The 14,940-nt window shown below is 44.4% G+C and overlaps 2 long non-coding RNA genes across 3 annotated transcripts; one reads left to right on the top strand and one right to left on the bottom strand.

The window, feature by feature from the left end:
* Positions 1 to 324: 324 nt before the first annotated feature.
* On the bottom strand, positions 325 to 6,972 carry LOC132086119 (uncharacterized). 2 transcript variants are annotated; one of them, XR_009420363.1, is made up of 2 exons: positions 6,738 to 6,972; positions 325 to 4,510 (listed from the first exon to the last, which is right to left on the bottom strand). It is a non-coding gene; the product is annotated as an uncharacterized LOC132086119 (long non-coding RNA). The 2 variants fall into 2 exon arrangements; XR_009420364.1 differs by having other exon boundaries at positions 325 to 4,673; positions 6,738 to 6,946.
* LOC132086118 (uncharacterized) lies at positions 6,754 to 10,367 on the top strand. Its single transcript, XR_009420362.1, has 3 exons — positions 6,754 to 6,972; positions 8,044 to 8,152; positions 8,954 to 10,367. It is a non-coding gene; the product is annotated as an uncharacterized LOC132086118 (long non-coding RNA).
* The last annotated feature ends 4,573 nt before the right edge of the window (positions 10,368 to 14,940 follow it).

Raw genomic sequence — 14,940 nt, forward strand, 5'->3', positions numbered from 1 at the left:
CAAGCACAGTTATAGATGCAGGCAACAGCAGCTTTGATCATATGGGAAGGGGGTGAAAGTGATTTTCCAGCTGAAATTCGGAAGATTGTCTGGGATTATGCGATTGATTTTGAAAAGAAGTTTCAGTCCTAGTAGACTATAGTAAATTTCACCTATGATCCTACTTCTAACGTGGCCACTGCCTTTGTGCTCACCATACGTAATGCCACTGTTTACATTTTCCATCCCATCATTGCACTAAGATTAAATCATGAAAAAACAGTGTTCTACCCTTCAGAACATAGAATGTGAGCACGAAAAGTGAATGAAAAGTCATTTTAAGAATTTTATTTTTTTTAAGAAGTCGTTTTAATTTTTGTATTTGTAATTTGTTAAGATTATCGAGTGTAGTTTTTCGTACTTAGCCCTAGTGACATCCCACCACTTGATTAAAACCAATTACACAATGAATCGTAGACTATCACCTACTCCTCTTAGAATAGACCTTACATTATTAATTAAGCACCAAAGCCTACTAGAGATCTTGAAGAAAAACTCAAGAAAGCAGAGAACTGTCCAACATGATACAAAAAGAAATAACTAGAATTCTGCAAAGAATAAAACAAAATGCAGATCATCACTGGTGAAATGTGATCTTTAAGTAGTCAGCAACTGCAAATAGAATCTTTAATAAGTTGTGTCATCCAATTGTAGTTTTGTTAATATTAGTTAGAATACATTTAAAATTATCCATTATATTGCTAATTTAGAATTAGAGAATACTATAGCGCATAGCTGTGTGAACTTCCTCATCAAACGTAAATAGCAAAGCACAAAAGTATACTTATTGTCATAAGAATTTGCATGAAGTAAAAGAATTTACTTCCTCCTTTTTAAGAAAAGAGAGAATGGAGACAAAGTAGAAAATTTTCCAGGGTAGAAATCCATTTTGATTTAGGCGAAATGTACATCTTCGAGTTAATTCTGTAGTTTGAAACATAGCTATGTAGCCTGACTGAAAAGCCTAGGCTCAGAGATTCAGTGAAGGACAGAGATAAAGGAAGGGAGACAGAAGGTGATAGAGACAGAGACTGCTGTGAGAGCAAGTCAACCTGACCTAGGAATTCTTTCCGATAAAGAAGAACTAGCGGTAAATGTCACGCAAAATTCGTAAAAATGAATATGTTTGAACCTATTGTAAAATTGTATGCATATGTATCTGAGAGAGGGATAAAAAGGGACCTGAAGTTCCCAGAGGTACGCATGCCTTTTAAAGCAAGTAATCTCCGCATGCATCCAGCGCTGTAATAAACATACCGACTTTACAACTTTCACAAAGTTGTAGAGTTTTTAGCTATATCTCCGCAAAACAATGGGGCGGTCTGTTCTTGTGTTTGTGGGTATTCGGCGACGTCTTCATCTGCAGGCTGAATTGGTTTGGTTTTGAGGAGGTCTTCTGTTTGACTCAGGAGAGTTCTTGTCACCGTTTGTAGGAGTAGCATTTGCAGTGACTAGGTCTGGTTTTATATTTTTTCCTGGGTATCACCTTGGACCAGATGGTAGTAGCATGTACACATATCCTCTGTCTCAGGTAATCAACTGGAAAGGCCCAGAAATTTGGTGTGTTTCAGGGTCCTTCATGAGCACAGGTGGTTTCTCAGTGAGCTTAGCTTGGGTGGTATTTGCAAAGTGGCGAAGTATTGGTGGTTCAGGTTCTGATGTTGTACAGTTCAGGAAGTTGATGATGTAGAGAGCCTTGCAAAGTCTTTCCACTGGGGATGTGATTCTCTTGTCTATGTTCTCTTGATTGAAGACTCTTTTGAGGGTTTGATGTGTCCTTTCCATGATGGATTGTCCTGTGGGGTTTACAGGTATGCTGGTCTTGTGTGCTATTCCCCATTCACTGAAGAACTCCTTTAACTTGTGGGAGGTATAGGCTGGTCCATTATCTGTTTCAATCTCCTTTGGTACTCCCAGGGGGGCAAAGGTGAGGAGAAAGTGTTTTATTGTGTGCTGCGTAGATTCTCCTGGATGTGATGATGCAACTACTGCTCCTGAAAACATGTCGACCGATACATGCACGCATTTTGACCTTTCAAAAGGTGTGAAATGACTTACAGCTGTCTGCCACAACTGTCAGCTGTTCAGACCTCGGGGATTGACTCCCGTCCCCATAGATGGTATCTGATAGTTTTGACAGCTCGGACATGTAGCAACAATAGCTTTTGCCTGATTTTTTGAGAGCTTGAACATTCTCATAAGGGCAGGTACATTTTGATGAAAAAATGCATGAGACAACTTTGCCTGGGCAAAGATGTTAGGGACATTAGCAGTTTATACTGCCATGGCTAATGCATCTGCTTTCCTGTTCCCTTCTACGATGATACCTGGGAGGTCAGTGTGTGACCTCCCATGCATTATATGGTAAGGTTGCTTTCTGTGGGAGATTAAGCGTGTTAATGTAGAAATCAACTGGTACAACTTTGGATTGCAAACCTCTTTGAGAAGAGCATGTTCCACTCTCATAGCTATACCAGCAACATAAGCTGAATCTGTAAACAGATTGAAGGGTTCGTTTTTGAACTTTTCAAAGGCTCTGACAACAGCTGCTAACTCAGCAATCTGTGGCGATGCCTCCACTATTTTCATGTCAGATTCCCATTTTTGTGTCTGAGGGTCTTTCCATGTCATTACAGACTTGTGGGAAGACCCTGAGCCATCTGTAAAGATGGTTAGAGCTTTGAGAGGTGTTCTACTTTGGACTAATTTTGGGGTCAAATGAAAGATTACATCAGGATTAAAAAGTTTGTGTTTTGGGATCTCAACTTAAATTTGGCCTGTATAGCTATCTAGGGCAAACTGGAGATTTTCATTGGTCTGGAGCAAATCCTCCAAGTCCCCAGTGGTTATTGGCAAGTATATGCATTCCAACTCACACCGTGCAAGAAAGTGGAGGCGAGTTCTAGCCTTTTTTATTAGATGTGCCATGATTTCCTGGAAGGTGGTAACTGTCTTTGTAGCTTGGTTGTTTGTAAAAATCCATTCCAGTATCAGCAAAGGGTCTCAAAGCTGAAAGTCCCATTGGAAAATCAGTCCATAGAATCGAGGTGCTTTTCCCAGGATGACAAACTGGAAAGGCAGGCTGGGCTCAAAGCGATGGGCTTTGCATGAAGACAGGGCTTCCTGGAGCGTGGTGATGGCACCTCGGGCTTCTGTTGTGAGAGTGCATGGAGAGTCCAGGTCTTTATTGCCACGAAGAAGATTGAACAGGGGAGCAAGGTCCTCTGTTGTAATTCCTAGCAGTGGACATACCCAGTTGATGGATCCGCAAAGGCTGTGTAAGTCTCTCAGGGTTTTTGGGTTGTCTCGGATGGCGAGCTGCTGGGGTACGATGATTCTTTCCCGGATCTGGACTCCACGGTAATTCCATGGGTTGGTGTACTGTATTTTGCCCTCACGGATCTCAAATCCTGCCTTTTCTATGGTTTCAATGGTCCTTTTAACTTTTTTGTCCAAGTAAGCTTTATCTGATGCACAAACCAGGATATCATCCATATAGTGGTGGATGATAGCATCTGGAAATAATTTCCGAACGGGAAACAGGATGTGAGCCACGTACCACTGGCAAATAGTGGGACTGGTTTTTAGTCCTTTGGGAAGAAAAAGCCAATGATATCTTTTGAGTGGGGCCTCTTTGTAAAGAGAGGGAACGGAGAAAGCAAGCCCTGGAGCGTCCTGAGGGTGCAGCGGAATGCTGAAGAAACAGTCCTTAATATCCTTGATAGCAAGTGTCCAGTCTCTAGGCAGCATCGATGGGGAGGGCAGGCCAGGCTGGAGGGGGCCCATGTCCTCAATGACCTTGTTAATTTTGTGAAGGTCATGGAGGAGCCTCCACCTGTTTGTTCCAGGCTTTGCAGTACGAAGACTGGAGAGTTCCAAGGGCTGGGGGATTCGACGATGTGGCCTTTAGTGAGCTGTTCTTCCACGAGGGTGTGTAGTGCGTGCAGCTTGGCTTTAGAGAGGGGCCACTGTTCAATCCAGATTGGGCCATGGCATTTCCAGGTGAGACAAGGTGTATCTGGCAGTGCATGTTGCTCAGTGGCCCCAATTAGAAATCCCAACTTGGAATACATAGGGAAGCCCCCCACTGGGATAGAACATCCCTGCCCCAAAGGGTGATGGGGGCCCTTACCACAAATGGGTGGATGGTTGCCAGATTGCCTTCAGGCCCTTCGACGAGGATGTTGTTCTTGCTTCGCATGGATACCGTAGCTCCACCAATCCCTGAAATCATGCCTGCAACAGGTTGTAGATCCCAGCGTGCTGGCCATTCAGAGTGAGCGATGATGGTCACATCAGCACCGGTGTCCAGCATCCCCGGTAGGTGGATCTTCTTCCCTCTGCAGGTAAGGCCGCACTCGATGGTAGGCTTGGTTGGTCCCACGACTTGTGCCCACATTGCTGTAGGGTTAAGAGGAATCTGTTCCCTGTGATTCTTTGGGAGTAAAAAGGCTTGTGCGATTGGAGTTCCCTTTGAAAGGAAAAATGGTAAGTCCATGCAGTATACCTGGACAAGAATCTCTTGTCCCAGGTGCACTGTATGCACTTCTGGAACAACAAAAATTTCCTTTGGGCTATTAAGAGAGTCACCTAAATTAAGATGTCCAAAGGACCACCTTTTGGCCCATATTTGCCTGTGGGAACACAATAAACATTCTCATTATTAAAGTCAATGGACAGAGGAGTTACCAGTTGGCGGCGGGTTCCCATCTGTATCACCCCGTGTGTTGGATCCTCTTCTTGTGGTCTGGAACCTCCTGGGATGGTGTGTGGTTGGGTCTGGGTGACCTTTGATTTGTTGTCATAGCCCGGGGCTCCACTGGGCTGTGTGAGGTGTTTCCCGGACACTGCTGGTAGTACTGCTGATTTTGGGGTCTTTGATATGTGTTACGAGTGTCTCAGGTAGGTGACCTGTCTGGGCAGTCCTTTATAAAATGTCCAAAATCTCCACAGTGAAAGCAATGGGCATGGTCTTTAGAAGCCATTACTGCATATGCACCAGAAACTCCTTCAGCAATACCCTTAGCAACTGCTTGGGCCACTGTATTTTCAGTTGACATGTGATGTGTACAGCATTCCTGCATTTGCTCTATGGTAGGGTCTGTATCCAAGGGTTAAGACCTCAGAATCGCTTTGCATTGTTTGTTTGAGTTACTCATGGCAAGCTTACATAAGAGTTCCTTTCTTGCCTCTGAGCTCTCTATCTGTTTTTCCAGAGCATCTTTAATTCTGTCCACAAATTTGATAAAGCTTTCATCTACTCCTTGTTTAATAGTAGAAAAATGCATTGTCGGCATTGAATCGTCATGTATGAGAAGTAAGGAGGTTTTTGCTGCAAGTGCCACATCTTGCAGTGCCTCTTTGTTCAAATTTTCCATTTGGTCCCCAGGTTTCTGTAAATCCCCTTCCCCAGCCAGCTGTTCTACTGTAAAATTTGTCTTATCAACATCTGCGGAATATGAGTCTGATAATGTTTTTAATTGTTTTTTCCAATGCCTTTCACATAACATATATTCTGCTGGGGACAGGAGGCAATGGGAAATATTTTTAATATTGTGGGGAAGTAAAACATGTGCTGAGAACATAGCTTCTAAGAAGTTTCTAAAATTATGTGAGCCTCTGCCATGTTCTTTGGCTATATTTCTTAATTGTATGAGTTCCTTATTTGAGTTTGGTTTCCACATCTTTGTAGCAGATTCCTCGCCATTTCTTCCCTGTCTATACTCTACATGGAAAGCATTCATTTTCTGCACCATCTGCCAATCACCTGTCTTAGTCGCTTCTATCTTAATTAGAGCCCATGGATCAATGTCCACTGTATTAAAATCAGAGTCACTGGAACTACTGTTGTCCAAGGAGGAGGAGTGAGAGCGAGCAGTCCGTGTCCTTTCCTTTTTATGGCATGTAGAAGTGGGATTTTTCAAGGGCTTAGGGGGCTGTGAGGAGGCACATGGCATAGCTTGGCCAGAGGGAGGCACCATTTCGCTTGGATGGCAGCACAGCATGCACAGGACTGGGGGAGAGGAGTGGTACCGTGGGAATTGTCTGGGATTCCGCTTGGGTGATATTGAGGGTGGGTGGGGGGCTGGGAAGCTGGGGGTGGGGGTAAGGGGGGAGCGGGGGTGAGGGGACAGTGAGACCGGTCTGGGGTGCCGTGGGTACAGGGTGGCGTGCCAGAGCTGTGGTGTGGCAGCACGCAGGGGGACAGCCTTATGTGGCAGGCAGGAAGGGGTGGGGGCGGGGATACAAGCAGACACGAGAGCGGTGGTAGCAGAGGTCGGGGCTGGGATCGGGGACCAGCGGCGGGGATGGGGGCAGCCGCGGCGGAGGGAGGCAGAGCCACCGTGGGGGGGGCTGCAGCGGGGGCGGGGGAAATGGCGATATGGGTGGGGGTGAGAGCGGGAGGGGTGGGGGGGAGGACAGGAGGGGGGTGGGAACCCGAGCCAGAGGGAAAGGGCATGGCTGCGCTCTCAGATAAGGGGGAGGCCGTGTTTGGGGGGTTGGGCGGGGGAAGAAAGGACTAGTAAATATAAATCTCTCTCGTTCTGGGATCGTTTCAAAGTACTAAGTTTTGATCCCATATTAACGTGTCCCTTCCAGCAGACAAAAATGAGGAAAAAAAAGAAAAAAAAAAAAACCAAAAAGGGAATTAGGACCCAAAGAAAAAAGCACGCAATAGAGGCTGATTTAAAACTTACACTTCTTCAGCCGTGTGGGGTCCGAGGACTGCTGGAAGGTAGTCTGCTTTCATCAGTCTCTTCGAACAATTTCGTTCAGATGTAAATTTCTGAGTGTCGAAGTGACACCCCCTGCAGAGATCTTCTAAAACGAAGAGCTCTCTCCACAAGAGGACGCCGTGTTCTGAAGGCAGTTACTGTTTTCCAAGGAAAACGCTACTCTCCTGAGGTATTCTCCTCCTGTTCGATGCGTCAGGTAAACCCGGCAGCCTGCAGGGCTGGTTTTGCCCCCGAGCAGGCAGTACGAGCCGGATAGCTCAATCCCTCCCAGGGACAGACTGTCCGAATACCCAGGCCGCTCATAGCCGTGGCTACCTTAGCAAGCCCAAAGGATAACAACTCTTTAGTGATTCAGCTCTCTTAGGATTCCAGCTCTTTGCTTGCTAAGGCACCTGGCAGGCTAGTGGGGAAGCAGATGCGAGAGAGGAGAAGAAAATGTCCTGGGGTTCCACAGCGATGGTTTTATTGAGGGGTCTGTGAAGGGTTCCAGCAACAGCTCTTCTTCTGCCGAATGGGTTAAAACAGCCCCTTTTTTATAGGGTATAAAGGGATCCAAACTTGTCCAATAGGAGGGGTTAGGGGAAAGTGACCTATGGGGTTACAGAATTAAGCTAGGGTCTGAAAGGCGGAAGACAGGAGCTTATTTTGCTATTTCATCATGAGTCAGCAATTCCTATCGTTAAGCCTCGGCCCTCCATAGGGCCCTAGCCAACTCCATGGAGCCTGCTACATATTCTGGCCTTAGCCTGTGACTTCTATAAAGAAGAGGGGGAATTACAACTTCCATCAGTGCCATACCATGTACACTGTCTGATTCATCCCAACACCAGACATGCTAGCTGGGTTATAAGTAAATGTTTAAATTGTGGAAAAAAATTGGTATTGTAGTTCACAAAGTCAACACTCGCATTGCATGAAGTATCAAGAACCAAATCTATTCCCTATCCAGATAGAACTAAGAACAAGTGAAATAATAACTTTGCTTTGTGGATGGGAATAACTAGTGCATGTTGAATGGGAGATATTTGAGGAATGGTGGGAAACTACAGTTAAGGAGTCACAAAACTATTTGCCTGGAAATTAGCAAAAAGGAAGTGACGATGAGATAGAAAGCAAGCCCAGATTGTCCACTGTACTCGCCACCAAGAAGATCATATACACCTGCTATGGGCAGCAGCCCCATAAGCAAGGGAGGTGGGATTACAAGCCATACCGGAACTCTGTTATTCCTTTTTCTGTCACTCATTTGTTGTCTTTTCCCTTTCAGGATACCAGCAATATCTGTCATAAATGCTACTGGAAGTTTTACATGAAAAGAAAACGAGGTTCCTTTTTTATTACACCCATGTCAACAGTCACTGCTATAGCTGTTGAAGGTTGGGTCTTCTTTTCTGTTTATTCCTTATCATCTGGGCGTGAAAAACGCCATTCACTTGTGTTAAAATTTTAGAAGTTTAATAGTAATAAAATAGTAATGAAAATATTATTAAAAATTAGGACAATAGGAATTTGGACAATTAAAGACAGAACAATAAAAGACAATAGAAACCAAAGAATTATGGACATCCGGGTGCTTTGCTCTGCCACAAAGCACGTTTTCCTAACAAAGAATTAACCCTTAAAAGCAATAGCCTATTTCATCTTCATATATCTCATATATTATTCAAATATTCCTTTCAAACCAGGGATTTTTCTGTTTACTGTCAACCTCCCCCCCTCATCTTGTTAATCAGTCTTTTTGGCCCCTCAAAGTCTGGGCCTTCCCAATAAGGAGGCAATAATTCTTCTCTTGAGATCTTGGTGTCTTGTTGCTGTTATGTCTGTGCAAACAATTTCTTGATTATCTTATCCATTCCTTGAGCTAGTTACAAAAACTATCTTACATCACAAATTTTCTATTTTAATATTATGCTATAGCCTAAAACCTATATTTACCACACTACTTAAAAAGATTAATACAACATAACACATATAATACTCATTTTAATATTTGCAAAGAGCCAATCATATAAATATGCATTTTTCACCCAAGGAATTTCTTCCCATTGAGTTGCTGATGGGAGCTGATGTCTGGGTGCTTGGGACAAAGGGGGAACTGTTGTTTTTTGGGAGTTTTCCCTTGGGGGAAGGGGCTGGGCTAAGCTGCTGCCCCTCTCTCAGTTTGTTTTTTTTCTCAGAGGAGAAGGATCGGAGCCTCTGCTCTTGGGAAAGGAAGTTTCCACTGCTGCTGCCAGAGCCCGGACCAGAGCTGCTTCTTCTGCCATAGGGTGAGCCTCCGCTCATGAGAACAGCCACTGAACTGGGACCTTATTAACACCTACCTCACTAAAAGAGAGACCTATCCTGCTCTGCTCGGGTGGTTGGGATCCTGAGCTCGGCTCTCCCTGCCCTGTTGGGAGCCCCTCACCCCCCTGTCTGCCGAGACATCCTGCCGGCCCAGCTTGCTGCTTTCCTAGAGTCCTACTACAGGCACCAGAGCCAGCTGCCCCAGGGTTTTGTGAAGCGGAGACTCTCTTCCATCCCTTCCTGTCTTCGGACAAAGCCACCATTGCCATGTGCTCCCCAAGACTGCACCGGAGGGACCCCTGCAGCCACGTGGGGGTCATCACACCTGCCCTGTCCACCGGGAGCCTGCCAGAACCCCTGCTGGCTGTGACCATAACTACACCAAAGGGAAAAGTGCCGCAGCTGAAAGGCTGTTACTGGGTTCCGGGTTCTGTTTGTTGTTAATGCCATAGTTGTTGTTTATTTACTTTATTATACATACTAGTAAAGAACTGTTATTCCTATTCCCATATCGTTGCCTGAGAGACCCTTGATTTCACGATTCAAATAATTTGGAGGGAGGGGGTGTACATTCTCCATTCCAAGGGAGGTTTTGTTTTCTGCCTTCCCTAGCAGACACCCGTCTTGTAAAGCAAGACAGGAACCCATTCAAATTAGGTGCCTGTATGCAGAACGGGAAAAAATACTGGATTGTGGAAAACTGAGGAACAAGTGGTAATAGGTTAGGAAGTGAATGTCCAAAAGGGGAGAGATGGCATAATGTCACTGTGCTAGGGTGATGTTATGATGCTTGTATCCCCATTCGTGTGTTCTGTTTATGCTGGATATCATGTTCTGTGCCTTCAAGACTGGCTGTGAAGAGTAAATGTTTTGGTTTTGCTATCAGCCGCTCCCCCAGGGCTGGCGGGACACACAGACGGGGCAGTACATAGTGCTGCTTTTGCTTTTTGCTTGGCTTTTTGCTTTGCTCTTGCTCTTGCTTCTGCTTTGCTCTTGCTTTTTGCTTCTGCTCATTAGTTAGTTTAGCTAAGCAGTCCAAATTTCTTCCTGGACTGTTTCTCCTTTCCCTTTTATTTGGACCTACTCGAACCTGCTCTGGACTGGGACCTGGGAAACACCGAGAGTTTGCACCTTGTGGCTGCAGCAGCTGCCCTAGCGCCAGAGGGACTTAGAGCGACCACCCCCGAGAGAGACTTTCTGAATTTGTCATCTTTTTTCAGAGCGGTGAAAGAGTGTTGTCATTTGGTATTGTTCATTTTGTATGCTGGGGGGTGCTGTGCCTGTTAAATAAACAGGTTCTTTCCACTTCTCTCTGAGGAATCCTTCCCGAACTGGTTGGGGGGAGGGGCCGTGTGGGTTTGCTTTCTGGAGGGGCCCCCTTTTGGAGGTTTTCTCCCGAATTTGCCCTAAACCAGGACAGTTTCACATTAATCCTTAGGGGTGGAGTCCAAAATTTGGTAAAAGAACAATTAGTGAACGAAAAGGCAAAGCCAGTGCAGTAATCTAACTCTGTCAACCCCACATCAAGATTTGTATATGCAACTTAAACAACAACTAGAAAAGGAAATAGATATCTCGAGATTTGGGGAAAACCTGTTTGTGGAATTGGAGGAAAGAATAAGTAAGGGACTTAACATAACCGTTGGGTCTGTGGAGGGGCTTTGATGATAGAGGAATGGCAGTGGAAAGGCAGTAGCTTAGGTTCAGTTGAACTCCTTAAATGGAATCGGACAAATATAAGGAGGGGAAACTGACTAGAAGGGTGGATTCTAAGTTCAACAGTGATAGGAGAAGAATGTCTCTGGTGCATCAGAAAAGTTTTTTTTAACGAAGTAGGAAATACTCTCTGTAAGAGATATAAAGTCAGTAATGGAACTTTTACATGGTGGATTCCAGAGGAACCAACTGCATTGGACTCAGAGAAAAACAAAAGAAAAAAACTGCAAGTATAATAACGAAATTAGACTTTACAATGTAATGATACAGGTAAGGATCCTTATTTTGGAATCCCAAAAATACCCAAATTTTGGGAGAATATAAATAAACAGAAAAATTATTATTGGAAAGCACCAGATGGCTTATTTTGGATATGTGGGAAAAGAACATACCCAAGACTCCCCTCCTTGTGGAAAGGGAGTTGCACTCTGGGAATCATACAGCTAGGATTTTTTCTTTTGCCAGGACCAGATGCAGATCAATTAGGAGTACCAATTTATGAGGACCTAAAAAGAAATAAAAGAGAATTGATCAGAGGATTTCAAAAATGGGGAGATGAGGAATGCCCTCCTGAATGCATATTGGAAACATATGGGCCAGCCACCTGGGCACAAGATGGGAGTTGGGGATATCGAACCCCAATTTATGTGTAAATTGTATTACAAGACTCCAAGCAGTTGCAACGATAATAACAGAACTGGTCAGACATTGGAATTAATATCGAGTCAACAAAGCCAGACAAGAGCTGCGGTGTATCAAAATAGTTTGGCTTTAGACTATTTATTAGCTGAAGAAGGGGGTGTTTCTGAAAAATTTAATACATCACATTGTTTGAAAATAGATGACTATTGAAATGCCATCTTGGATATAGCCAAGAATATCAGAAAAATAGCCCATGTACCAGTCCAAAACTGTGAACCAATGCTAAACACTAGCTGGTGGGATAATGTATTGGGGATCAAATGGTGGAAGAAATTAGGCTTCTTCCTTTTATGTGCTACAGCTGGTTTGATATTTCTTCCTTGCTTGATCTCCTGTTTTATTTGGCTAATCACCAGCGTAGTCCAAGGCATGCAAGTGGTAACAATACCTATGGACCCAAAATTGGCTACATCTGGAATGGCACAAAAAATCATGGTGTTAAAGAAAAAAAATAATATGGAAGACCCTTTGAAGATGCAAAATTGATTTGTGAAAAAAATGAAAAAATAATGGAGGTTAGAAAACAAGAATTTTTGCTCAAGTCAAATTATTTATAAAAAAGAAGGGGTGGTTGTTATAGATATATATTATAATATTGGCTTTTTGCAAATATTAAAATGGGTGCTGTCTTAGGTTGGAAATAAGCGTGTGTATTCTATTCCTATCTGTGGAGCAGTTATCTTCTGTTAATTGGGCAGTTTTCTTTATCTCTTCCACAAACCAATCCTCCCTCCAGGGAGATACCTTCTGTTAAATGGACCATTGTGTCTCACTGCATGACTGATAAAATTACAGCATCCCATTGTGAGAAGCTCCACCAAGAGGGAGGAGCCAAGCATTCCTAACTGGATATAATCAAAGATTTGGAAGACCATAGGCAGCCTTTTCCACTGGATTCCCAGAAGAACAGCTTTCTTCTTCACTGGATTCCCAGAGGAAGACCAGGCCCATCTACACCACCACTGGGTGTAGATGAAGAGGAAGACTACACCCTTTTACAGGATCAGTTTCAACATAACCACATCTGTCACTCCAGGAGGACTGCAGCCACCATTTAATTGGACTGCTACTGATTCACAGGGTGTCAGGTTGTATTCTGACTCTAACAGTGTTGTTTTGTACTACTGCATTGATTATTTTATTTTTTTTAATTTTCTTCCCTAATAAAGAACTGTTATTCCTGCTCCCATATCTTTGCCTGAGAGCCCCCCTTAATTTCAACATTATAACAATTCAGAGGGAGGTGGTTTACATTTTCCATTTCAGGGGAGGCTCCTGCCTTCCTTAGCAGACACCTGTCTTTTCAAACCAAGACATATGCTATATATATAATGTTAAAGTAACTTTGCTATAAAGATATAGTTTTTAATTCTCTTGTTCATTATGCTTAGACATAGTACTGAAATAGCTGATATAGATATGCTTGTGTTAAAATGCCTGCTTGGTTGGGATAATATTCAAGGAACATGTGATGAAGACCCCTGCTACTGATATGACTATCAACACTTACCATCGGTAGAAAGTATGGACCAAAGCCCATAACTGGCGGTGATAAGAACGGACTAAAACCACAACCAAGAAATACACATGCTCTAAAAAGGTGGACCCAAAGATAAGCCATGCTAAACAGTTCTTGAAATGTGCAAATGAATTTGGGGAAAAGTTTAATATGCATAATTGTTTATGAATATGTAACAGGCTGATGCAATAGAAAGGATATATAAAGGGTGCTTCCAAAACAGCTGGTGTGCTCTTGGCTGAATGCCAAGAGGCATCTGGCCTTAAATCTTTGTTTTATTGTCTTTGTCTCCTATTGTCCTTTATTAAACTTTTTAAATCTTTACAGGAAAGTGAACTTTGTTTTTTCACACACTGGGACCTTACCTCACTAAAAGAGGGACTTTTCACCATCTGCTTGTGTGCCTCAGGGGGAAAACCCCGAGATTCCGAGTCCGCCTTTCCTCTGCCCTGCTCGAAGCCGGGCTGTCGCTGCCCTGCCCCTGCCACTTCTTTTCCAATGCTCTGAGTCTTCGCTACACTGTAGTCCCGCACCCCAGCCTGCCAAGACATCCCGTGGTTCTCGCTACAGCTGTGGAGTTTGATACATCTTGTCTATCACCTGGGATTGTTGCTCATTCCTGCCGGCCTAGCTTGCTGCTCCTGAGAGTCCTGCTGGGGCACTGGGATCAGCTGCCCCTGGGGGTTGTAAAGCAAGCCTTTCTTCCATCCCTTCCCGTCTCAGTCAAGTCCGCCATTACCACGTGGTGTCTGAGCTCGTACCAGAGTGCCCCCTGCAGCCGCGAGGAATTATCGCACTTGCCCTGCCCACCGAGAGCCCGCCAGCGCCCCTGCCAGCTGTGACCATCACTACACCAAAGGGGAAAGTGCCTGCGGCAGAGAAGGCTGTTACCGGGTTTCTGGTTCTGTTTGTTGTTGCTACCATAGTTATTGTTGTTTGTTTGCTTTGTTATATATACTAGTAAAGAACTGTTACTCCATTACTCCTATTCTCATATCTCTGCCTGAAAGCCCCTTAATTTCAAAATTTAAATAATTTGGAGGGAAGGGGGTCATATTCTCCATTCCAAGGGAGGCTCCTGCCTTCCTTAGCAGACACCTGTCTTTCAATCCAAGACACCTGTCCGTATGCTCATGTCGTACCTTCTCAAGTCCTTTGATTGGGGAGTGCACATATTATTTGAATTCTGAAAGCCATCTGTGGCAATCCCAGATATGAGTATAGATTGGGAGAAGAAGTCATTGAGAACAGCCCTGTGGAAAAGGACTTGGGAGTTCTGGTGGATGAGAGGCTGGACATGAGCCAAGTGTATGTTCACAGCCCAGAAGACCAACCACATCCTGGGCTGCAGCAAAAGACGCATGCCAAGCAGGTCGAGGGAGGTGATTCTCCCGCTGCATGCCCTTCTGAGACCCCAACTGGAGTATTGTGTCCGGGTCCTCAGCACAAGAAAGATGTGGACCTGTTAGAGTGGGTCCAGAGGTGGCCACAAAGATGATCAGAGGATTGGTGCACCTCTCTTCTATGAAGAAAGGCATGGGATTATCCAGCATGGAGAGGAGAAGGCTTCGGAGAGACCTCATTGCAGCATGCCAGTATCTTAAGGGGCTTATTAAAAGGAGAGAGAGGGGCTCTTTATACAAGCAGATAGTGACAGGAAAAGGGGCAATGGTTTTAAACTGAAAGAGGGCAGGTTTAGAGGAGATATTAGGAAGAAATTCTTTACTCAAATGGTGATGAAGCACTGGAACAAGTTGCCCAGAGAACTTGTGGGTGCCCCATCCCTGGAAGTGTTCGGGGCATGGTTGGATGGGGCCCTGAGCAACCTGATCTAGTGAATGGCATATCTGCCCAAGGCAGGGGAGGGTTGGAACTAGATGATCTTGAAGGTCCCTTCCGACCCAAACCATTCTATGATTTTATGAAGTAGTGTTTTATGAA

The sequence above is a fragment of the Ammospiza nelsoni genome, chromosome W, assembly GCF_027579445.1.
Source record: "Ammospiza nelsoni isolate bAmmNel1 chromosome W, bAmmNel1.pri, whole genome shotgun sequence".
Lineage (NCBI taxonomy): Eukaryota > Metazoa > Chordata > Aves > Passeriformes > Passerellidae > Ammospiza > Ammospiza nelsoni.